The sequence below is a fragment of the Pan paniscus genome, chromosome 12 (assembly GCF_029289425.2).
Source record: "Pan paniscus chromosome 12, NHGRI_mPanPan1-v2.0_pri, whole genome shotgun sequence".
Lineage (NCBI taxonomy): Eukaryota > Metazoa > Chordata > Mammalia > Primates > Hominidae > Pan > Pan paniscus.
The window spans coordinates 71,156,408-71,180,606 of NC_073261.2; the positions used below are offsets into that span (position 1 = coordinate 71,156,408).

Consider the following 24,199-nt stretch of genomic DNA (forward strand, 5'->3'; position numbering starts at 1 on the left):
TGCCAAATTGCTTAAAGAGTTAGGCGTTTATGAATTAATGATGATGAGTTTTGATTGCAGGCCCTGACCAACCCAAAGAGCAAACAGTGTGAAAAGTCAGCTTGAAAAGTCTGCAGGCTGTTTTTGGCCAGCCTCCTTGAGGTGAGTACTTAATGTTGATCAGCTTCTGAACACAACATCCAGAAACAGGTTTGTGCTGCTACTAGTATCAATAATGAGAATGCGAAAAACATTGGCAGAGAGATTCCAGTGGCCTTCCAGATTGCAGTGCAGAGAGCCTGCTTGCTAAGAAACCAAAGATAGGTATTAATCTTGGCATCCGAGAATGTGACTCTCCCTGTTTTCTTGAGGGTGCAGGGACAGGGAGAATAATTGCCAAGGCTATTCCTTCTATTCCTTTGCCCAGGTTGGTCCCCTAGAGATGGGGAAAAGTCCTTTATGCTATTTGTGTGTATAAACAGTCTCCAAGTTTCTTCTACCCTCTGGGTATGCTTTTTCAGGTGTCAAATGAACATGATAATATTTTCTAAGAGATGATTTTCATGCTGACTCTTTCTCTAAGGAACAAGAGGTCTTGAAGAGCTCATAACACCAGTAGCAGATACCAGAAAAAGGTGCATATCTTAAACCCAAGTGACACATAAATTAGACATCAATAAGATTACAGCTACTCTCATTCTATGATTTGTAATCCATGAAAAATTGCTTATAAAATGAATATTTTCTAAATGAAATAGGACCGAAATGGTTATTTTGAAGAAATTTTCCTGGGAATGCTCTGTGAGATGAATCACCAACTCCTAATTTATCTGCCTGGTAAATGTTAGGTTTGCCTAATGCAAAGTGTCCCATTGATAGGGATAATAGCAGGCACCACAAACACTTGTTGAAATCATCTTTGCTCAAATGCTAAATAGAGTATCGAAACTAGTTTGAGGCTTCACATTAAGAAAACTGTTACTAATTTTGAGCATGTATAGATCGTGAAGATGTAGAAAGAAAAGTTGAAGGAATGGGGTTATTCAATTTGGGAAGAAAAAAACAAACATATAATCACAGTTCTGCCTTTGAGTGTCCAAAAGCCCTCACCTTAAGGATACAACAAACTCTAAGCCACATGAGCCATAGAACTAAATAATAAACCATTTTTATTTGAGACAGAATAATTTGCTGATGGTGGAGATTGTGAAGGCTGGTATTGGGTCAATAAAGAAAGTTGTAGAAGGAGCTACTCTGAAAGCCTTAAAAAATAAACTAGTTGCTCTCTTCTGTTTGATATAATTATGGTCGTTTCTGGGTTTTAGAGGAGTCCTAAAGAAAATTCTTGAGATGATCTTTTTGGAGAAGCCCTGTGCAACACTCAAAATTACTTAATCCAACAACCATTTCCTGATTAGCTACTAAAAGATGAATAAGACATCCTATGTATCTCATGGGTACTTGCAATCTAGAAGTAAAGTTATATACAAACAATTGTAATACAACATGGTAAGAGTTAAAATGGAAACATATACAGAACAATGACCTTTCTTGGTTAGGATTTACTAGAATATGTGCCAGTTTGACTCAGTAGATGGCAGCAGAGATGCCAGCAAGACCTTCAGTGATTGGAATTGTTTTTATGGGGAAGAAGTGAGGCTGGTCCTATTGTTTCTAGTCATATTTTTCAATATAGTCATATTTTCTGGTTGGAAAGCTTGAGCAGCTCAAGGACCATTCTTGGAGGATTTGTATTCTTAAGAAGATGGCCCTTTAAGGAAAATTTACTCTATATGAAAATATGTAAACATCCAAGCACTTTTTCATATTTAGCTTTTCAGTGAAATAGGGATGAGGGTGGGGTGAGTGGGGTGAGTCCAGGCCTGGAGAGAGGACTTTGTTTTCTAAACATAGCATTTATTTTCAAGGCACTTCAAAGGCTGTATTGTAGTAGGATCCTGCTCTTTATGCAGCAATCCTACACTGTTAGACGCTTGACCAGGCCCCTCGTGGCTTGGCTGACTTTTCTGTTTGTGCTGCTTTGGGCTGAAGCACAGGCTAGTTGAAGAGTTGTTGCTGATGCCGTAACTGTAGCTTTGAAACCTTTTGGCATGCCCAGTGTATTCTTCAGGAAACTAAGAAATGTAGACTTAGAAATAACCCAAGCCAGACAACTTGTTGCCAGATTGTGGGGAGTGTATTCTCCCAAAATCATTGAGATGGTTTCAGAACTAACTGAAGAGAGTGCCTGGTTATTCTGCTTGCACAGTCTTCAAGCCTTGATTCAAAGTGGGGCAATGAGATTAGTACAGAGGTGAAAGCAAGAGGCATCTGTGTATGCCTCTGAAGAGACCCTAGCCTAGGAAGTAATTCTGAGACTTTATTATTTTCTGACCAGAACTGCCAGCTCACGGATCTCCACATACCACTTAGCTTTTGAAGGGAGCCTGTGAGCCAAGGTTAAGTCTTCTTTCACCCCACAGTTGGGGTTTTATTTGTTGTCTTTGTTCCTCAGCTCTGTCTCCATCAAAAACAAAATAATGAGCTTGTTGGTCAAGCAGCTTGTAATTTTCCCAGGTCAGCTGAGTGTCTAGAGGAGGAGAAACAAGGCCTGATGATTCCTGAGTAGGTGAATACATTTAGGAGGACAGAGAATTATTTGTAAGTCAGGGTTTCTCAACCTCAGCACTATTGACAGTTTGGACGGGATAATTCTTTGTTATGTGAGGTTGTCCTGTGGCCTTGTAGATGCAGGACACTAGATGCCAGTAATCACCCTCCCCCACCCCAGCTCCCCTGGCTATCAGAAATTGTGTTAGGCCACGCCCAGTGGTTTGGCGCCACTAGTGTGAGTTTTCCTCATGAGTATAAAAACTCTACCACTCCACAGTTAAATGTCATAGTTACTGGGTGGATCTTCTGTAAACAGGGTCAGAGATAGTAAAGTAAGGGCCTGGACCTCCCTTATTTCTTTCTCCAACATAAATCACTACTTATCATTGCAGATCCAGAAAGCATCTTTTTTTTTTTTTTTTTTTTTTTTTTGAGATGGAGTCTCACTCTGTCACCAGGCTGGAGTGCAGTAGCACCATCTGGGCTCACACAACCTCCGACTCCCTGGTTCAAGCGATTCTCTTGCCTCAGCCTCTTGAGTAGCTGGAATTACAGGCACGTGCCACCGCACCCTGCTAATTTTTGTATTTTTAGTAAAGGCGGGGTTTCAGCATGTTGGCCAGGATGGTCTCAATCTCCTGACCTCATGATCCACCCGCCTCAGCCTCCCAAAGTGCTGGGATTACAGGAGTGAGCCACTGCACCCGGCCCAGAAAACATCTTGAGCTATGTACATGGAAACAAACAAACAAAACAAAACAGGCCTTATCTCACTTTCAACTCAGAAATCTCAGTATCTCAGGGATTCTTGGTAAGACAGAAGTAACTGATGTGCTCAGATTTCTCTTGTAGGCAGAAGGCTATCACCTTCAAGCATGAGCTGCCTGCCTTCTGAACTCTGCAGACCGCCTCTTCTGTTCTCTGGGGGCACATTGGCTTCCGTGTTCCTAGGTTTAACCTTTCTTCTTCCCTTGATCCCTTTATATCTTCAGTTAGGAGCCCAGGCTGTGGAAATGCTTGCCTGGAAGGGTGGGAGCCAAAGTGCCCTCAGTGGCTTTAGAATGTGACTTGTTATTGCATCCACTTGTGCCATTTGTCAAAGAGGATGATAGAGACTTGGCTCTATTAGGTGAGAAATTGGCATAGCTATTAAACTGACTGACATTCAAACCAAGCTTTATTACAGAAAGCTACAGAGATGATAGGATTGAAAACATGACCTTTTGCCAGAAAGCTAGTGGGAAATGGGATCATTAACCTTGAAGAAATATTAAAGATGAACCATAAAGGATTACTGAACAGAGAACCTTATACATGTTTTCTACTTCTGCTTAAGACAACAAAAAGAAATTCACAAAGGAATTTAATTTAAGTTAAAACTTTAAATTATTGCAGGGAGATGTTTTTGATAGTTAAGGTTTATGAACTTTATAAGGGGTGACAGTTCTGAGGGTGGGTTTGGAGTGCTCTTTAAAGGTCTTTAAGAACTGGCTGTACCTATATCTGACTGATTGGTTGAGGAAGGGCAGGTTCTGTGAGGGAGGGGATCACCTTTTCAGTCCCCCTGCTCTGATGCTTGGATGGCCCAATACACATGTTGTGGTTGACTGTAAGGTGGCACCAAACTTAATTCTCTAAATAAGGACTTGGGCAATGTTCTTCACGGTGTGAGTTACCTGACCAGACTCAACAGATGACAATCTTCTCTCTGCCTTCAGCAGGGCTCTGCACATTTACTTCATAAGCAGTGTTGTGGGTAGGGCTCCCTGAAAAGCTGACTCTGAGACAGAGGTTTGTGTGCAGGCTGTTCATTAGGAAGTGCTCTCCATATCCACACTGTGGAAGGGAAGAGAAGAAAGCAGGGTTGGGCAGAGGGAGAAGCTAAGCTCTGAAGTAGTCCCAGAAAAGAGCTCAGCTGACCACTTGGAATGCACTGAAGCTGGGAGGGCCCTTCTGAGGTATATCCCCAGTTGGTGTGTGGAGCCAGGCCTTTAGACTTCTGTGGATGAGTCACTGGATGGGGGCTGCCACTGGAAGTAGGCATGACTTGGGCAGGGTAGTTTCCTTCAGCCCAGGAAGTCCCCAAGAGTGCTGATGGCCATGGATCTTGCTCTAGCAGCTTTTCGACCAAGTGGGGGACTAAACTCTTCATTCATGAAACGGGACCTGGGGAGCGTCACAGCGTCCACCACAGCAGCTTCCCCTGGCTTCTACTTGGGTCTGAGTCTTTCCTTCACCCTTTACATAAGAAGCCTTTTCCTCCAGGAACATATTTCCCTTCCCCTCATTCCCACCCAACCCTTTGCCACCCCAGTACAGGGAGTGAGTGCAGAGCCACAGATTCTGTTTGTTTTGAAATTTATTCCTCCCTCCCTCTTTCCTCGTCTTCTTCATTTCTCTCTTTCACCTCTCATCAGGCAGATTCATGGCCTCGTGACAGCCAGCCTAGATGGCAAGCTAAATGTCAAGCTGATTTCTTCCTCTTTGGAGAGTTTCCATTCTCCCTTTCGTGGCTGCGAATTCCTTCTCTGTCCTTTGCAAACACCTTGTGGATGAATCCCCATGGCAGTAGTGCAGTCAACAGCATACTGGACTGCAGCCTGTATTAGCTGAGGCACTCGTTTGTAGGAGCTCAGTCAAGGCCTGTTTCCTACATTAGTTCTCCAAAACAGGGAAAGGCCATGGAACCGAGTAATCTCCATAACTCCTTCTAACTCCAGTGTTCAATAATATTTTGATTTGAAGGATTTTCACAACAGGAAATGGCAACAAAAGAGATGCCGGATTCCCTAGTTAGTCTTTGCTTCTTATCTCACCCACATAGAATACCAAAGTCTCTTTTCCCAAATAAACGCAAGATGTGGGATTAGTTATGGCATAGCCTGAAGTGTTTGGGGGAGTGAAGTTTTAAAACCCCAGAACATTTTGGAAACCAGTCTGTATTGAAATCAGCAAGTTCTTAGCAGCTCATCTTGCAGCTGCGCCTAGCCTGTCTGCGAGGCTTCTGTGTAAGGGTAAGTGAAGGTGAATCAGGACTTGTGTTGGGCTGCATTTGAAATGCATGGAGCAGCACACTGCAGCAAGAGAGGTTTCCTGCTGGCTTCATTCTGCTGGCCTCCCTCCCTTTTTATTAATCTTAATTTAATTGGATTTAGCTATCAGTCTTGGTATTTTCTGTAGCGATTTTTTTTTTAAGGCATGAGTCGGAGCCATCGTAAACACGCGCTTAGAAGGAGCTCGGCTCAGATGCCGGGTAGAGACCCCCTTCAAACTGTCCTTTCTGTTCCAGGCTGGGTGTCTCATTCAGTAATGACAGACTGAGAAATTGGCAGCACAGGGTAAAGATAGAGGAGGTAGAAGCAGGAGAGAAAAGGCTAGTGGAAAAGTGAACTTGGCTGTTCAGAGGACAGAGCTGAGTTTATTTGCATAGTAACTCAGGTGTGGTTACTTATTTACGAAACACATTTCTTATGAGGTGTGTGGAAAATAGGCTACCTGTGAACCTGATCCCTGGCCTAGAATGCTTATGGTCAGGAGGCAGAGCCCAGCAGGGACCCCACTCCCAAGCCCTTCCATTTCACCTCTGTAATTCCCCGCGGAAGCAGCAGAATCCAAAACGTCTTGTTTACTTGTCTTCCCCTCCCCGCGAGACTCTGAGGTCCTGAAGAGCCAGGATAAGTATTTGGTCACTGTTGTTTTCCTTGGCACATGGCAGACCTTCAGTAAATAAATGGGTAATGAATGAGCATCGGAGTAACCTGCTGAGTGACTTGGCAGTGAAGGTTGCAGCAACCTGGAAGTTGGCGGCAGGTAAATACAAAAGAGAAGGAGAAGTTTTGGACCTCCCAGACTTAGACAGGTACCCTGAAGTAAGAGGAGGGAGTTATGTCAGAGCCTAGGGACAGAGGGGCACCATTTGAAGTAGAGGTCAGCTGTAGACACACTGCAGGAGAAGATCCCAAACAAACTTGACCTTCTACCAAGTACATGGACCTGACTTATTCAGAACAAGGCAAAAACCAAAACAAAACCTTAAAAAAGGCCTACCCCCAAACAGGAATTCCCCCAGACTCACGGTAATACTGTAGCTACACAGCAGAAAGAACAAAGAAGTGATCTAAGCATCCTGAAATTGAAACGGCTATTGCTAAACGCAGGAGAATCAGCAGAATCATTAGATTCCAGAAAATGCCGAACCTCTGAGGCCTCTGTTTTCTTCCATCCTGATGTTAGATTGCTGGCAGCCCACGCTGAACTGCTTTATGAGAATGTGCAGCTAGGCCACTGCCTCTAGAAAGATGAGGGAGGAAGGAAGGGCAAGCTTGACTTGCTTGGAATGTGGAAGCTCTGTGTCGAAGATGAGTGAATGAGCACCGGGCACTGCTGTCTCTCTGCTCCTGCTGACGAATGAGGATATGGCTGGCCCTTTCAGCTAATTAGATGCAGACATGGGTATCTCCGAGTATATATATATCAGTCAGGGCCCGCCTTACAGGAAAATAGAATTTATCCATAAAGGTTCAAATAAAAAGATGTTAATAAAGAGATTATTACCAGAGATTTGGGCAAGGTTAAGAGAACCACTAAGGAATGTTGAGTACCCAGAGGCTGCCTCAGTCAGGAACCATTACCTCCCATGGAGACAGGGCACGAGGAGGAAGGAAATCACAGTACCAGAACCAGGAAGAGCTAGAACTCTGAGAAGGAACCTCTGTGGGAGCTGTCATCATGCAGGGCAGGGATGCAGGGACATGGCTTTCAGCCACTGTCAGAGACAAGGCATCAAAGAAAGGAAGGGGTGAGGAGGAAAGATACCCCATCATCACTGGTGTTATCACTGAGAAAGGAAAGGGAAGCAGAAAGGCCTGAAGCCTGGTGGTCCTGAACAGCACATGTGGGCCGGGTACATGGGGTGCGTGGCTTATCGAAGATATGGATCTCTGCTGATTGGTCTGTTTCCCCAACTGAGAGGCTGGGATGGCTTCTGTGCAAGCTGGTGTGAGTGACCCTCCAGCGATTTGGGGGCAGCAGGCAGCCGACACTGTCATTAAGTTGACTTTACTGTAAGGTAATCCAGGCAAGAGTGGACATTTGATCTGGAACACAAGGTCTTATCACCAAATAAATATTTTATCATTCAAGTCCCCTCTGAGCTGATGCAGGGACAGGGCTTTTGTGCATGTCTGAGCCCTCTGCCTCCTCTCAGAAGTCCAACGACCCCTGTTCAGGGAAGGGGGCGGGGCTGGGGCTGAGCCATTAGAGGAGGTGGGAAAGGGGTGAGTCAGGAGACAGGGGCTGGGTTTTCCTTTCAGGACTTCTTTTCTTTTCAGAAAGATCAAATGCGATAACACGTGACAGCATTTTGGAAGGCAGAAAATATCATAACAAACCGACCATGTCTTTTCAGAAAATGTCCCTCAGGAGATCTAAACCATAGCTGAGCTGCTTTTATTCATTCGTTTAACAGGTATTTATTGAGCACCGGCCATATGCCAAGGGCTTATTTTCTGCCTTATGGATTGGCAGGGTTCTTTGCATATTCTTTTCCACTCAGCCAGCCTGAACTTTAGAGGTTTTATGTTAACCTGTGCTGTCTAGGGTTGATGGGGAGTATAGAAGAAAGTAAAATGCTTGTCAAGGAGTGACGGGAAATATGTTGGCGGAAATGAGATTTCAACACCCGCTTCTCATTACCTCCAGCCTCATTGGCATTCTGCCTTTTTGCTAAGGAGCTGCAGGCTGGGTCTGCATAGGGAGCGAGGCCTTGAATGGCACTGTAGGGCACCATGGCAACCACACAGGTTTGCCACTAGGGAGTTCGTGTCAGGTTGTACCTTGAAGCTCATCAACTGTGGGCTCAGAAAAAAAAAAAGAAGAAGAAGAAGAAGAAGGAAAAGAAAGAAACCCTTTCCCATTCTGTGAGGTGGAGAAAAGGGGAAGGGAGGTCAGTGTGATGGATACAGCTCAGACAGGGTGCTGTCAGTAGGGATGCATTCATCAGCGAGGACTTTTCACTTTCAATGGCAGCTCTGCTTGCTGGGAACTTGGGATGCCGGGCCCTAGCATGGATAAAGGCACACATGCCTAGCTTGGGTTATGAAATGCCAGGATGTCCTGTCAGGATGTTTGTCTTTGAGCAAGAATCAAAGGAGTAGATGGCTTTCCCCTGGTGGGTCAGTTCAGGAATCCCTGCTTGTCTTGAAGGGGAACCCCTTTGAGCAGGTCCTGGATAAACCACCCACTTCCCCCATGTCCTAGACCCATTGCTTCTGGGTGAGTAATTTGCTGTTTCTTTCTCTAGTCAATAAATCAATCCTCCCACCTCATTCATATCCTGGTAAAACATGTTGGTGGGCGCCCAGTATATGCCTGGATTATCTGATGAAACTAGCCCTAATCCAGAAGAAAGTTGTTTGCAAAGTATCACTAAATAAGCATAAAATAGTGTCCTTACTGTAACAGAAAAGGGAAAGAAATGTAGGGCAGGGTCTTGGGAACTTGATGTACCTTGGTACTTTAAAAAATGCCCCAACTCAAGGATCCTGCGACCTGGTGAGGGAGACAGAAGCAAAGTCCTTGCTGTGGGCCCCACCACCACCTAATTTTTCCCAGAGGAAGGCCAAGGACTCCGTGGAGTCTCAAATACCTCGGAGTGAGCCTTGTCTGCTAGGAATTCGTGCTTCTGTACCTCTCTCCTTTTATCCTGCCTTCTTGTCATCCTCACAGCAACATCTTTAAACACATCTGGTCTGTTTATTTGCCTCATCTGCAGGCAGGCCAGGTGGCTGAGTAGGAGCCATGTCTAATGGTTAAGCAGGGCTGATGCTGGATGAGGAGGAAGGTACAGTAGCCTTCTCCTCCTCACTATCATTACTTAAGAGGGGCCGTATGATGATGATGACTGACAGCCCTTCAGGGGATTTATCTTATTTCAGCCTCTGTTTGCAGAGGTGCTTTAGGACTTTATAAAGACCCTCCCAGAGCTCTGGCAATTTGTCTTTTCAGTTTTTCAGACCCAGGATACTACTTGGGTTTAGAAAGTTTGCTTGTTTGTGCTGCAGGAGGTGGTGGCTGCCAGGTTCTTGGAGGAGAGGACCCATTGGTTGGCTATTTCCATAGGTGCTGTGTTGGCTGCCCAGTCGGTATTGATTTTTAGATTGCTCCCATAATCACACTGCATTATGCTGCACTGGCCCAGGGCCTGGGCAGGCCTTTTAACTTGAAACATTTGTTCTCTGGAAGGTGCTGGTTCTCTCTTCCTTGGCTGTCCCTTCCAGGTCTCCTGGGGTTCCCAACTTGTCACTGACATTCTTCCTACTGGCTCATTTGAAAAGGTCTGAGAGTGGCATCAATGCTGATGATTTGCTAGGCGCAGCAGCTTGGCTTCAGCTCTTAAAGTTGCTTTAGTTTTGGAATGTATGGTGGGAAGGGGCTGAGCCGAGGCAAGTTCTTAAAGAAAGATCATGCATTTACATCAGAAACCTGCAGTGTTTAAGAGTTTGAAAATACCCTGGTTAGAAGAAATATACTGTATTTGGAAATAAAAATAAGGATTAGTGGCCAAGTTTTTCTTTGCAAAATTAGCACCTCAGCCATACTGTTGGGAGCATTTGATGATTAAGTGAAAGGGGTTCCAGCCTGGGCTACATCGTGAGACCTTGCCTCTACTAAAAATTAAAAAAAATTAGCCAGGCTTAGCCAGGTGTGGTGATGCACACCTGCAGTCCCAGCTACTCAGGAGGCTGAGGCAGGAGGAGTACTTGAACTCATGAGTTCGAGGCTCACTGTCACATGGCAGTGAGCTATGATTGTGCCACTGCACTCCAGCCTGAGTGACAGTGAGACTTTATTTCATAAAAAAAAAAGATAAGAAAGAAAGGGGTTGTGCTTTTTAAGAAACAGACATAAAGGTCTTAGAAGAGTCCTGGGTATGTGGGAAATACTATATAAGTATATAATATATATTTTGTATAATAAAATATACAGCAGAACCAATGGCCAGAATGGGACTGGAGGAGGTGCAGATAGGCATATGCAGCTGGCGTAGAGAGAGCTATATTTGGGGTTTAGGGAAGGTTGTCATTGATGGTGCAGAACAAGATGTACGAGAGGCTGATGCTCCCTGAGAATTCATGAATTGCTGCTGGGAGGAAGGGATGCCCCCTCCCTTAGCTGAGTACCCAGTGCATGTTAGGTGTTTCACAGACATCATCTCAATGAGTCAGCACCATATTCTATGAAGCAGGTGTTGCTGTCACTTTTTTACAGATGAGAAACTGCCAAGGGTCACACAGCTGCTGCGCGGAGCCACCTCTTCCTCTCTGAGGAGGAAATTGGAGCAGAGGACAGATCTGGGCCTGTTCTCCCTCCCACCTTGTTGTGGGGAGGGGCAGTACACCCTCAATCCCTTCCCCAGTAGGCTCAGGGCCACACATGGGAAGCAGGTCCCTGCCCAGTGGAAGTGGAGGGGGCAAGGTCATAGTGGTGTCACTTTAGCATGTGCTCACGGGGCTGAGGCTGCCCTCTCCCTGGAGTACTCTAAAGCTGCCGCTGACTTGTTGCTCTCCCTCTCTCCAAGGACTTGTTGGCCAGAGGCCCAGGCTCTGCTGATAGAGAACTGACTGATTTCCCAAAATAGGAAGCCTCAGCACCCACCCATTCTCTTCCTTCAGCTGAGCTGGGTGGGGGCCTCCTTAGTATAAATCTTTCTTTATAGGTATGTTTTTACCAGAAGAAACTTTGGCAAAAAAGAGTGGGGCTTGGCTGGGTGCGGTGGCTCACGCCTGTAATCCCAGCACTTTGGGAGGCCGAGGCGGGTGGATCACCTGAGGTCGGGAGTTCAAGACTGGCCTGACCAACACAGAGAAATCCTGTCTCTACTAAAAATACAAAAATTAGCTGGGCGTGGTGGCAGGCACCTGTAATCCCAGCTACTCAGGAGGCTGAAGCAGGAGAATCGCTTGAACCCGGGAGGCGGAGGTTGCGGTGAGCCGAGATTGCGCCATTGCACTCCAGCCTGGGCAACAAGAGTGAAACTCCGTCTCAAAAAAAAATAAAAAAATAAAAAAGAGTGTCACTGAATGGATACCTGTGGTCGTAGGGCCAGTTTGTAGCCAAGGAATTTATAGCCATTGAGCCTGGGGATTAACTGGAGTGACAGAGGGGTGGTGGTTGCACAGAAGTCTGTGCAGTCCCTGATTGAAAGAGGAAAGAAGCCTGAGGAGCTTCACTGGCTACCCTGCTGATTTCTTCCCTTCTTGCAGCAGCCCAAGGCTGGGAGCTCCAAGCTTGGCAACAGAAGAGTCAAATGTTATTGCCAGTCTGCAGGGCCTGGAGCAAATCTTCCTGAGACTTGGTTTTCTCATCTGTGTAATGGCTGCAACAGCCCTTGTCCTGACTACTCACAGGTTTATAGTGTAGGTCGAGAGAGGTAGCCTTTGTATGCATTCAGTGCTGGGTGAGGTGCCCTCCTTACACTTCTCAAACTAATAAGAGATAAGCTTGTGCTGGCTCAGAGATAACACATGAACGCAGGGCCTGGAACAGGAAAGGTGAGCCCCGGCAAGCCTCACATAGAGCTTCCTTTCTGCGGCTCCAACTGGATCAGCCTCTCTTCCCCAAGCCCTGCCTCTCTTTCACATTGATTTTAAGAATAACCATGCAATTTCCTGCTTTGCTGTTTGGGTTTTGCTTGGCTGCTTTAATTCATCATTCTGTCAAATGGGTTTTTCTCTCTTTCCACAATCAGTTGATCTGAAATAGGATTTTACCTAATGAAGCAGAATTTCCCACTCTTTTGTTTATGAGAGGTGTGGGTTTTGTTTGGTTTCTTAATCTTATTTTGTTTTTACTGTTCAGAATTTACCTGATGTTCTGCATTTCCCACTTTGCTTGTGATTAGAGGGAGAGGCCTAGTAAGAACAACAGTATGAAGGTCACTTTCCCTTCTCCTATGTGTGTTTCTGCCTTGAAAAATAGTAAGGAGTGGGAAGGGACAGACCTAGTCATAGTCAAAGTCACGCTTACATCATCCCTGTTCTTTGGTGCACTCTATTAGTGGTGAATTTGGCAGGACAGACAGGGTCATAAACATCGGCCCTGATCCCTCTGCTGATGGCTATGGGAATAGCCTTGAGGGCACAGTTGCCACCTCCTCTCGCTAGTATAAGCAGGGGGTGGGGGAGGCTTATCAGAGGAGACCCTGCTCCCCTCTTGGCATGATTGGCTTTGGGTGTTTGGGGTGGAGGTGGAGAAAGAGATAACTGTGGTAAACAAAAGGCAAAGGCAGAATGGCTAAACCCAGAGAGGGCTCCCCGCCAGTGAGCAATGCAGTGAGACCTCCATGCCTGGCTTGGAAGCTGGAATCAGTACCCACTCCTCAGTGGCAGATACAAAAAAAGCAGATCGAGTCTCTGTGCATAAAGAGCTGAAGATCTACCAGAGATTAAAATAATCCCCAAAAGCATGAAAGATGTGGCAGTTCTTACAAAACAACTAGGTGGGTGGGTGGCTCTGAGGATGGCATTTTCCTTGGGCTCACTTTGGCCTTCTGAACTAGCAGAAGGAAGTAGATAACAATCTGTCTCTCTTCTTCCCTCCTTCCTTCCCTTCCTAATTGAAAGCCTACTATTTGTATAACACTGTGCTAGGTTCTGGGTGGGGATTAATGTGTTCCAATAAGGGATTCAACAGTTTCTATGCAGGGGTGTCAGTGCCAGAGTTGAGGAGCACTATCAAGCTATGCTACCTGAAGGAGCAGGGACTGGACTTTCAATACCAATATCAGGACAAACAAGCCTTGTCCAAGGGCATCATTCTGGACTGACCACAACCTAACCTCAGCTTCTGTACCTACTCTGTTTTTTTGTTCCTGCCTTTGAATCCAACTCATTTGCATAGATCCCTTCTCCACATGGGCCATTCCTTTGTTATCTCAGTGTCTGACTTAGACCCCTGATACTACTCTCTGAGGCAAGGCTTTGGGCCCCTTTCTTACCTTGGCCAGACTCCTGGTTTGGCTCCTGGCAAATTGCTTGGGCTGACATTGAGAATACAGGGCTTCAGTTTAATTGAAGAGACAAGACCTAGACACAGACCAATGTTTTGTTTCTTTTTTAAATAGCATGTTAATTGCCAAAAGAACAGTGTTCTGTAAGATCTCAGAGGGCTTGATTTTGGTCCTGAGAGACAGTCAGGATTTGCATAAATGGAAAGGAGCTGGGAGTGAGTGCATTCTTGGCAGGAGAAAAAGCTTCAGCAAGGGCTCCAAGATGGGAATGTGCTTAATGAATTCAAGAAGCAACGAGTAGACTGGTTTGCTAAAAATACTTACCAAGCACCTTCCATGCACAAGGCACATAGCAGACACAAAGAAAGGGTAACAAGTGATCTTTGTCTTCAAGAATTCTGTAGGTCTTTGACTATGAAATGCCCCCATCAGAGCAGAAAAGCCTGGAAGAAGTCTAAGGAATAAAGCTGGAGGCAAAAATTGAGGGTGCAGGAAAGTGTTAGCTCTCCCATCCCAGAGATTCAGATGACTAAAAAATGTGTGCTCAGGACATAATCTTAGTAAAGCTGCAGATTATGTTTAAAGCAAACATTTACAAAGAGGATTGGCATGAGGAATGTGCAGAGAGAGTGAGCAGTTCTGTGTTACAGAGCTTCTGAATTGCTGCAGTAGAATTAGCCAGCAAAAGTGGAAAGAAAAGAAATCAGGGTTCAAGCATGAATGTATTTTAATAGCAATCTTTGCAGCCTGGGCTGATGCTCCCAATACTTATTATGTTGCTATTGTCTTAGTGACTGTGGCAGCAAAGTCTTATAGGCCTGGGGAGACCTTTCTAGCTTGGTAAATTCTTTGGCTTTTTGAACTTGTCCCAAAAAATTGCTTTGGTTTCCTCTCCCTGAATACAGAGGAATGCCTGTGGTCTCTGAAATGGAATAACAGTTGACATTGCTCTGTGCTATTTTACCAGGAAAAATTACTAATGAGATGGATAATTTTGGTCCTTGCATTTGCTCTCCTGAGCGTGGCTAAATTCTAATGGCTTTTCTAAAGCAACTTAATTTGAACTTGTATTTATAAAAGTTGCTATATCCTCACTCAAGGTACAATTTTAAAAACAGCCAGACATGAAATGAGAGGATAGGAGTGCCAATAAAATGAACATTCATTCAACAGATACTTTTGTCCCTACTATGTTCAAGTCACGCTGCTGGCACAAAAGCAAATGTCTACTTATAAAAGCCACACTTGTACTATCCTACTAACGCTAAACATCAGGCACTATCCAGCTAAATGAACAAGGAATTCCAGACCCTAGGTCTTCCAATGGAAACATTAACTGTCCACATACGGGAAGGACGCAGAGACAAGGGAATTCTTCAGTGATTTCTGGCAGCGTCATCCCCCTCAGTACTTTGTGAGGCTACCAAGTCTCAGAAGAAAAGGCCCTTATCCAGAGCTGGGTATCCAGAGGCATTCAACCAGGAGAGGTGGGAGAATAATCTGCAAAGTGGAGAACAAGACCTGATGTGGAGTCCTGCAGGGTGGTGGAAACTGGCTCACCTCTGATGAAGCCGGTCCCTTTTACACAACAAGCAGGAGCACTCTGCCTGTTCTTGACCCAGGCTCAGTGAATCTCATCTGAATTAGCCTGCTGAGAAGAAAGGTAACACACCTTTCCCCAGAACTGGCGATGGTGATGCAAAAGCCAGGATTTGAGGGATAGACAGATGTTTGGAGTGTACACAGTTCCCCGTGGGGTGGGGCGGGGGGTCACTGTTGGTTGAGTTCAGAAGGCCATATGGAGGAAGGTGTGCTGTGGGATTTAGTCTCTTTGTGCTCCTGCTCACTCCCATGTGAACCAGACACAACTAAGAGGAGGGATTGACATAGGATGGTGTCAGAGCATGTGCTGTGGGAGATGAGCTGGGACCATTGGCAAACTCTGGCTAATAAGTGGTAGAGCCAGATTGTAAGCCAGGCTCACCTGGCTCCAAAGCCATTCCCTTCCACAAAACTCCATTGGCTCCTGGCCACCTGTCTCAGATATCTGAGGGCAAAGGAGTGGAATCTGCCCAGAGAAGGTGGCTCCTAGCAGAAAAGGTGGCTGCAGAGCCCTTGGTGTTGAGCACTGGTACCAACACTAACCTCAAGGTGTACTTAGGCTGGTTGTGGTGGGTACAGCACAGTGCCCTTTTTTTCCTAACCTCTGCCTTTGGCTGAAATACCATCTGAAATTGAACTCACCCTTTTTCGTGTAGAAGCCTGCAATGTTTCTGGTTCCCAGCACCGCAGAGGACAACAAAGCTCAGAAAAGGAAAGACTTTGTCTGGGGGAGACTCACTGCATACCCAGGTCCCTCTCCCCTCTTGCACTTTGAGGGTACAGCAAGTCTCCTGTTATGCATGTGACCCACTTGTTCAGAAGAATAGAGGCAGGGGGCGCTGAGGATTGGGTTTCTGTCCTGGGGCTTCCAGAAGGCCCAGATTTCTGGCAATAACACTTATCTGGAAGCTGTTAACTTTGCCCTAGTTCATTTTATTACATGCATACTTCCCTTTTAAAGATACTTTCAGACGATGGGTGTGGTGGCTGATGAGTTAAAACCTGTCTTAATTATGCACTGAAGCCCGGTTTCGGAGTGTTATTACTTGCTTAATGATAGCAGCTTGCAAAACAGTTTCCATGGCTCTCAGCACAGCTAGGCCTGCATTGCCATACATCTGCTCCTGAAAAGGGTTTGCCATTTGAAAAGGCAAGCATTTGGATCTAACAAATGGCGCCCTGACAGAGTTATCCTAGTATTCAATGCCCTTTAAATGTCATTGTCTAGTGATCAGTACCGGTTTGGGTAGCTCTTTCAGCTGCTGGGCTGTCAGCAACCCCTCAAGGGGATCGCAGCCTTTGATACCTGGGGAGTAGCTGCTGGTTTTTAATTGATGTGTTGCCAGGACCAGAATTCCCCAGGCCCTGACATTAGCTCTTCAGAGGAGTTTTTGTATACAACATTCAGAATACTTGTGAAATTTCTGTATTACGTAATCACCATCAATATTTCATGCGTAAGACATTTTCCCTATTTGTGGCAATCGCCACCTTAATAGTAACTCAGGAAAGATGCACAATAAGGCAGGCATTAAGAGCCAGTTCTTATATATGGTAACATTCTCCTTTTCTAACTTTCTAGGCTTCTCAGAGAATGTTATATTGCAAATAGTATATTTTTCTAGAATCTAAAGCCTGTACCTCTTGAAGTACAAAATTTGAAGATTTTAAACTTTTGTGATACAGCCTTGGCTTCTTTAAATGTGATATATTTCATGTAATATTTTTATTTTCATGACTTGGGACTGTCAGTACAGGAGACTGTACAATAACGCCGCAGCTTGGTGATACTCGCAAGGCAGTAGAGATACACGGAGTTGGCCCTTTGTCCCCTTCACTAACTGTCCCCAAATAGCTATATTTTTATTCCCCTGGGGCCTTTCACACTCTCTACTTTCATTTCTCCCTGTTGCCTCATGTTCTGTTGCTTCTCATCCATAGCCTTATTTCTCACACAGTAGGAGTAAGAACTTTGACATGGCCCTCCTTTTTTGAGAAGTTAGGCACAGGAGTCCCGCTGCTCAGAGGTCCTCTTTGTTTACTCCAGATTTCTTTGCTGTTTATGGTGGTGGGTGGAGGAAGATGGCGCTCACAGTTTTCCAGGTGTTACTGGAGTTGACACGAAGCAGAGTTGCCACTTGGGAAAACACCTTTTGGCCTGTGTGAGGACCTCCCAGGTTATAGACGCCTCATACATATCAGAAGGCGAGGGCCCTTTATTTCTTGGTTTGCTACTGCTCTTATTTCTGCTTTACCAAGCAGCTGGTGGTTGGTAGAGCAACCTAAGCTTTTTCCCTGCAGTCTCAAGGGGGAAATATGACCTGTTTTGCCTTATGTATTACCCCTGAGGTAAGCAGGAGATGCCAACATGATACCATAGCAAAGAATCGACCACTCTGAAGTTAAATCTCTGAATTTCTGAGCAATTCCAAGGATGCTTTGGCAACCCTCATCATGCATGTAATTTCCTGTTTAATGCGATCTTTCACAACAGACTGTGAGCTTCAAGAAATCGGGACTGTGTGTCTTCTCACTGTAGCCCCAGTGCCGTCAAAGCGCCTAACATATCCTGAGCACTCAGAATAGTTGTTAGATTAAGTTTGAAAGGGCACTTCATTGACTGTCTCATCTGAGCAGCCCTGCGAGCATATTTAGCAGACAGATATATCCTTTGGACTAGGTGTTTGAGCTTGAAGAAAGGTTTTTAGGGTGGCAAAATTAGTGCTGTCTCCTGCAAGGCTGATTGAAAAGTCTGCACCACTTTTCTGGTTTTCACCTCTGATTGCAGTCCCATCAGCAAGTGTCTACACTGTGCTCATACCCTTCTAGGTGTTGTGATGGCTGGAAACTCATTGTGAGATGTTGCTCTTGCCAAGAACAAGTGTATACTCCAGAGAAGGAGGCAGCTGCACTCTCATAGGCAAAGTATGATAAATACTCTTAAGTCTTGTGGGATCCAGAGAGGATAGACAATGCAGACCAGAACTAAGGCTAGGACCTCCACAGTGGATTCTTAGATATTTGGGTGACACAGACTCTTACCCCTGCCTGTCTTTGGAGGACAGAGTCATTTGTACAGAAATCCCAGGTCATTTTCTTACTTGTTTATACTGAAACTTCTCTACTCTGGTCCTCTCTGTTAAACTAGCTGCTGGCTTGGCAAAATAGATATTTGGCATCTTCCCATGTTGACTTCTTTTTCTTTTCCTGTCTCATTTTTCCACATTATTGTTTCCCTCTTTCAGCCCCAATATGTCCATTTTCTTCACATGCCCTTCTCCACCTGCCCAGGCTTCAGGCCTCCAGCCTCCCTTCCCACTACATGCCTGTTGCACATCTGAATATGCACTGCCCAGGCAGGGACCTGCCCAACTTTCCTTCTACTCACTTTTTCCTACAAACTAACTACCTGTATGGGCCTTCTCTTCTGGGCTTTGCTTTGCATTTTCTAAGATGAGACGAAATTTTGATAATGCATTTATTTGCTTGTTGAACATTTCCCTTTTTTCACATGGTGAAAGTGCCATGATAGGCACCACAGAGAAGCAATGTAATGAGGATCCACCTCTCCAGGAACTCTAGGCCATCAGGAAAGGCCATCAGCGCTTATCTTTTTCTGAGAGTCTCCTAAGATTTACTTTGAAACTTAAGTTGAGTCCTAGGATTGTAAAAATTTCATGTATATTCATAATTATACATCAAGAGGGGAGAGAGTGGATGATCCTGATACCCTACATGGAGAAGGAACTTATTGTGGGGTGGAAGAAATTTACATCTCTGTTTATCCTGACCTTGAACAACCAGCTCACGGTTGGTGGGAGTAAGACGTTGGAAGGTATTATTCAATACTGTCTTGTCTAGTTCTGAGAATGCCTCAGTCATCTGCAGACAGAGCTATAAATACCAGATTTCTTTTTTTCCCATCTTTTCACAGGTGTTGAAAATATCAGACTTCTTTGGCAGATGGGAGGAGTCTTATAGGACTCAGGAATTGTCATCACTGGTGAAAAGAGATGCTTCCCCTTCTGCAATGAAAGACAGAAGTGAAAGCTGAGCTGTGAGACGTGGTGAGCGACAGGCCAGTGGGAGACAAGGCCTTGGTCTCTGCTGCCAGCAGCAGTGGGCCCTGTTGGTCTCCTCTTTTCACTAGGGGAAGTAGTGAGGGACCATAATTCTCTCTCTCTCTCTCTTTTTTTTTTTTTTTTTTTTTTTTTTTGAGATGGAGTCTTGCTCTGTTGCCCAGGCTGGAGTGCAGTGGCACAGTCTCGGCTCACTGCAACCCCCACCTCAAGTGATTCTCCTGCCTCAGCCTCCTAAGTAGCTGGGATTACAGGTGCCTGCCACCACATCTGGCTAATTTTTGGTATTTTTAGTAGAGATGGGGTTTCTCCATGTTGGCCAGGCTGGTCTCAAACTCCTGACCTCAGGTGATCCACCCGCCTCAGCCTCCCAAAGTGCTGGGGTTACAGGCATGAGCCACTGTGCCCCGCCTTTTTTCTTTTCTTTTCTTTTATTAGTCACAGCTCACTGCAGCCTCAACCTCCTGGGCTCAAGCGGTCCTCCCACATCAACCTCCTGAGCAGCTGGGACTACAGGCATGTGCCATAATGCCTGCCTAATTTTTTGTAGAGATGGGGTTTCACCATGTTACCAGGCTGGTCTCAAACTCCTGGACTCAAGTGATCTTCCCACCTTGATCTCCCAAAGTGCTGGGATTACAGGCATGAGCCACTGCACCTGGCTTCATAATTCTCTTGAGCAGTGTAGTCATGGGGCATGTTTGGGAATAGTGGGGACCCAGTGTGGAGCTTGAGCTTCTAATGACCCAGTGGTGACTGGGTGGAGAATCAGGAATCAAAGACCTGGTGGTATTGCCATTAATTGTTTCCCTGGATTTGATGGGCACAGAAAACAAAGATTACATAAAGAAGAAAAAAAACTATGGTTCTTGCTTTCGGAATCACAGTGTGATGGGGCAGTTAGGATAATTGACACACACATAACAGGGGAGTGAACAGAGTTGGGGCGATGGGAAAGGAGAGAAATGTTGTGTGAGCAGAGTATGGCATTGGCCAACCTCAGTGATCTGAATGGGAAGAGTAATGTTGTGGCCTCCTTGGAAATCCTTTAAAGGGATGGATGGTGTTTGTTCCTCTTTGTGACATCCATGCTCTCAATATTGCTGATGACGCGATAAGGACTGAACACAAGATCTCTCAGATGGCAAGCTCCAGAGGGTATTTAATGCTATAGTCCAGTATTTGTCAAACTTAAATGTGCACTGGAATCACCTGTACATGAGGGCTTGTTAACACACAGCTTGCTGGGCCTACCCACAGAGCTTCTGATTCAGTGGCTCCAGGGTGGGGCCCAAGAATTTGTATTTCTTTCTTTTTTGAGACAGGGTCTTGCTCTGTCGCCCAGGCTGGAGTACAGTGGCATGATCTCAGCTCACTGTAACCTCTGCTTCCCAGGCTCAAGTGATCCCTCTCACCTCAGCCTCCCAAGTACCTGGGACTACAGATGTGTGCCACCACACCTGGCTAATTTTTGTGGGTTTTTTGTTTGTTTGTTTTTGTTTTGTGTATGTGTGTGTGTGTGTGTGTGTGTGTGTTTGTAGAGACAGGGTTTTGCCATGTTGGCCAGGCTGGTTTCCCAAATCCTGGGCTCAAGCAATGTGCCCACCTCGACCTCTCAAAGTTCTGGGATTACAGGCGGGAGCCACCATGCCCCACCAAGAATTTGCATTTCTAACAAGTCCCCAGGTGATGATGGCCCAAGGACCACTCTTTGGGAACCACTGGTACAGTCATTCAGCAGCCAATAACAGTTTGGAGTAGGGAAGTAAGAGCTGTGCATTTATCATCTTTAATTGACCCATTTGGAGAGTCCATACTGTGTGAGAAGATAAGTAGGGAAAAAAATTTGTAAAAGACGGATTTAGCCCAAGCAGTGGCTCCATGTTCAGTGGTGAGATGGGATGAGAGCATCTCACTTTTCCCCTAGCTGCAGTGGGGACTAAGGGAGATGAACCACATAAACCCGTATTCCTCAAAGGAGAACACTGAGCACCAGAAGCTTTAAAATTATTTATAAAGCTCTAGAGCAGAATTTTTAACACAAAACATGCATTTCTTAGTGTCGCTTTTTCTAAAGACATTTATTATTTTAGTCATCAATGACCACAAGAACTGGTAGAGGTGTTTTCCATTCAGCCTTGTGATGCTCACCTGTACATGTTCTGTGCTCTGGTTAAGTAGAAAAGGCCTTCCGTTTTCATGCCTTCCTGCCTTTACTCAAATGGCTCCCCTGCCTGGAATTATCTCCCCTTACCTACCCTATAGCTATTTGAACAATTCTTTACCCCAAAGCTTTGACTGCCTTAAATGCTGGCAGACGTGTTTCTGATGAGGGATGTTTTTCAGTTTTAGAAGCAAAGATGGCTATCTCCAATTATTTACAGGCCCATTAATCACCCTAATAGAACCCCAGGAACACTGAAGGCTTTCTGCAGGTGACAGTATGCAAACAGCCTCTAATCGGCACATAGGCTACCTATCATTTGCTCATTGTTTCTTGTTTCCCTTCTGGGAGCCTCCAAAGGCAAGTGTTGTGACAGAAGAGGAGATGATTCAGTCCAGACCTTATGGGAAAACAGGATATAAAACTCAATACCAGCAATGTGAGCAATAAACAGTAAAGACAACCTCTATTTAAATGGCATGAATCTTGATAATTATCTCTTGGAGTATCTAGCCTCTCAATGTGAATGCATCCTCAAGATGTGAAACACATTCTAATATTTTAAGCACTAGTCTCATAAAACGTGCATACTCTAACTGCATGATGTTCTCAGCAATACATTCACTTTTGCCAAGGTTCATGTGTTCAAATGACCGCCTGCATTCCAAAGACTGCAAACAAATTTGAAGTAAAAATTCTGAACTCTTAGCTGGTCTCTGCAGTGCAGTGATCAAAATGGTGTCCACCAACATGACCCCTACTGTCTTCAAGGTGTCACTCATTAGGTCTTCAGCCATTTGAAGGTAGAAGTTTGGGTTTGAGTCACAATGTCACAATGTATTAGCTTTGCAATTGTGGGGAACCAGGCCACCTTTTACTCTACAAATGGATGATAATGGCTAACATCTAACATGTCTTGTTTCCTTTCCAGGGCCGTTGTGGAGATCAACTGAATCATGGATCTCTTTGTAAATGGCAAAGCATAATGGAAATGTTAGTTAATGTTATTATTTTGATCACTCACTTCTTGCTGCCTATTCCAAAGCCAGAGACCTTACTGTTTCACCTGACAAACTGAAAGGTTTTTTTGTTTGTTTTTGTTTTGTTTTGTTTTGTTTTGGAGACTGGGTCTTGCTCCGTCACCTGGGCTGGAGTGCAGTGGCATGATCTTGGATTCTAATCTCTGCCTCCTGGGCTCAAGCGATCCTCTTGCCTTAGCCTCCAGAGTAGCTGGAACTACAGGTTTGTGCCACCACACCTGAACTAATTTTTGTGTTTTATGAGACAGGTTTTCGCCATGTTGCCCAGGCTGGTCTCAAACTCCTGAGCTCAAGTGATCTGCCTGTGTTGGCCTCCCAAAGTATTGGGATTATAGGCATGAGCCACTGCACTCAGCCTGAACAATATTTCTTATGTTTATTTCAAAAATTACTCAGTTAGTCCTGGATTATAACCCAAGGTGGCTGGGGTTTGGTTGGAAATGGGCACTGGCTTTCGGTTGTGATATTTTGTTGAGATGTGATTAGGACATGGAAAGACTTAGGAAGGACAAATTTGATTCAGGGCACTGACTTTCCCGGTGTGATCCTTAGGCAAGTCTCTTTGTTTATAGAACTGTGGGCTCTTTGGATTGGAGGGACTAGGGCTTTTGGATTAGCAGTGAACTAGTCTAGGATTTCAGGCATTTCAGAAATCCATACCATGGCATCGTGACAAATGTCTTGCTTGGATACCTCTAGAGTTCCATGGGCTCTTCCCCTCAGAAGCTCATTTTATTTTTTGATATTTCCAATTGTTGGAATATCCTTTCAACTTTTGAGCCAAAATTGGCCTGTTTTACTTCCAATTGCTGATGCTCCTTGACTTACAATGGGGTTATGTGTTCAACCCATTGCAAGTTGAAAATATCGTAAGTAAAAAATGCACTTCATACAACCAACCTACCTAACATCACAGCCTAGCCTAGCCTACTTTAAACATGCTCAGAACACTTACATGAGCCAACATTTGGGCAAAATCATCTAACACAAAGCCTATTTATAATAATAAAGTGTTGAATATCTCATGTAGTTTATTGACCACTGTACTGAAAGTGAAAAACAGAATGGGTGTATGGGTACTTGACATACAGTTTGAACCAAATGCATATTGCTTTTGCATCATAGTCAAAAATGGTAAGTCAAACCATTGTAAATTGGGACATCTGTGTGGGTCTTCATTCTTACCTCTGAGAGAACACACTGAAGGCTGCTCCCTTCTTGATATGACAGGGCTTTCTGCTGGCATAATACCCAGCTAGCATGCTTCTAACAGGTCTTCTCTTGTTTGAATTAAACATACCCTGGTTTTGTAACCGTGTTTTGTTGATATGGTTTCCAAAACTGCCTCACAATCCTGGTTCCCTCTTCTGAATGAGAAGCATGAATGTTTGTAATGTGGTTGTTGGGGTAATAATAGACAGGCAGGGAGTAACTAGGTCTTTGATGGTCTTGTAATTCAGCAAACTTTCCCCCACCCCCACACCACACCCTTACTGCAGCACACAACTACAAGAATTCAAAAATTCAAACCCAACAGTGACTGAACGTCCAGCATTTCAAGCCTTCAGGAAATCAATACAGTGACATCGGGCTACAAGGGCAGCCTGATACTGTCTGATATGCAGGATATATTCACTTGATTTAGTTTCTACTGATCATTGCTTTATTTAAAGTGATGGAATTCTTCTCATTAATTCCATACAAATGTGTACAA

General features: G+C 44.9%; 1 long non-coding RNA gene across 1 annotated transcript; it reads left to right on the forward strand.

Annotated features, from left to right (window-relative positions):
• The first annotated feature begins 42 nt into the window (after positions 1 to 42).
• Positions 43 to 23,409, forward strand: LOC134728651 (uncharacterized). The gene is made up of 3 exons (XR_010109275.1): positions 43 to 141; positions 19,137 to 19,269; positions 22,377 to 23,409. It is a non-coding gene; the product is annotated as an uncharacterized LOC134728651 (long non-coding RNA).
• The last annotated feature ends 790 nt before the right edge of the window (positions 23,410 to 24,199 follow it).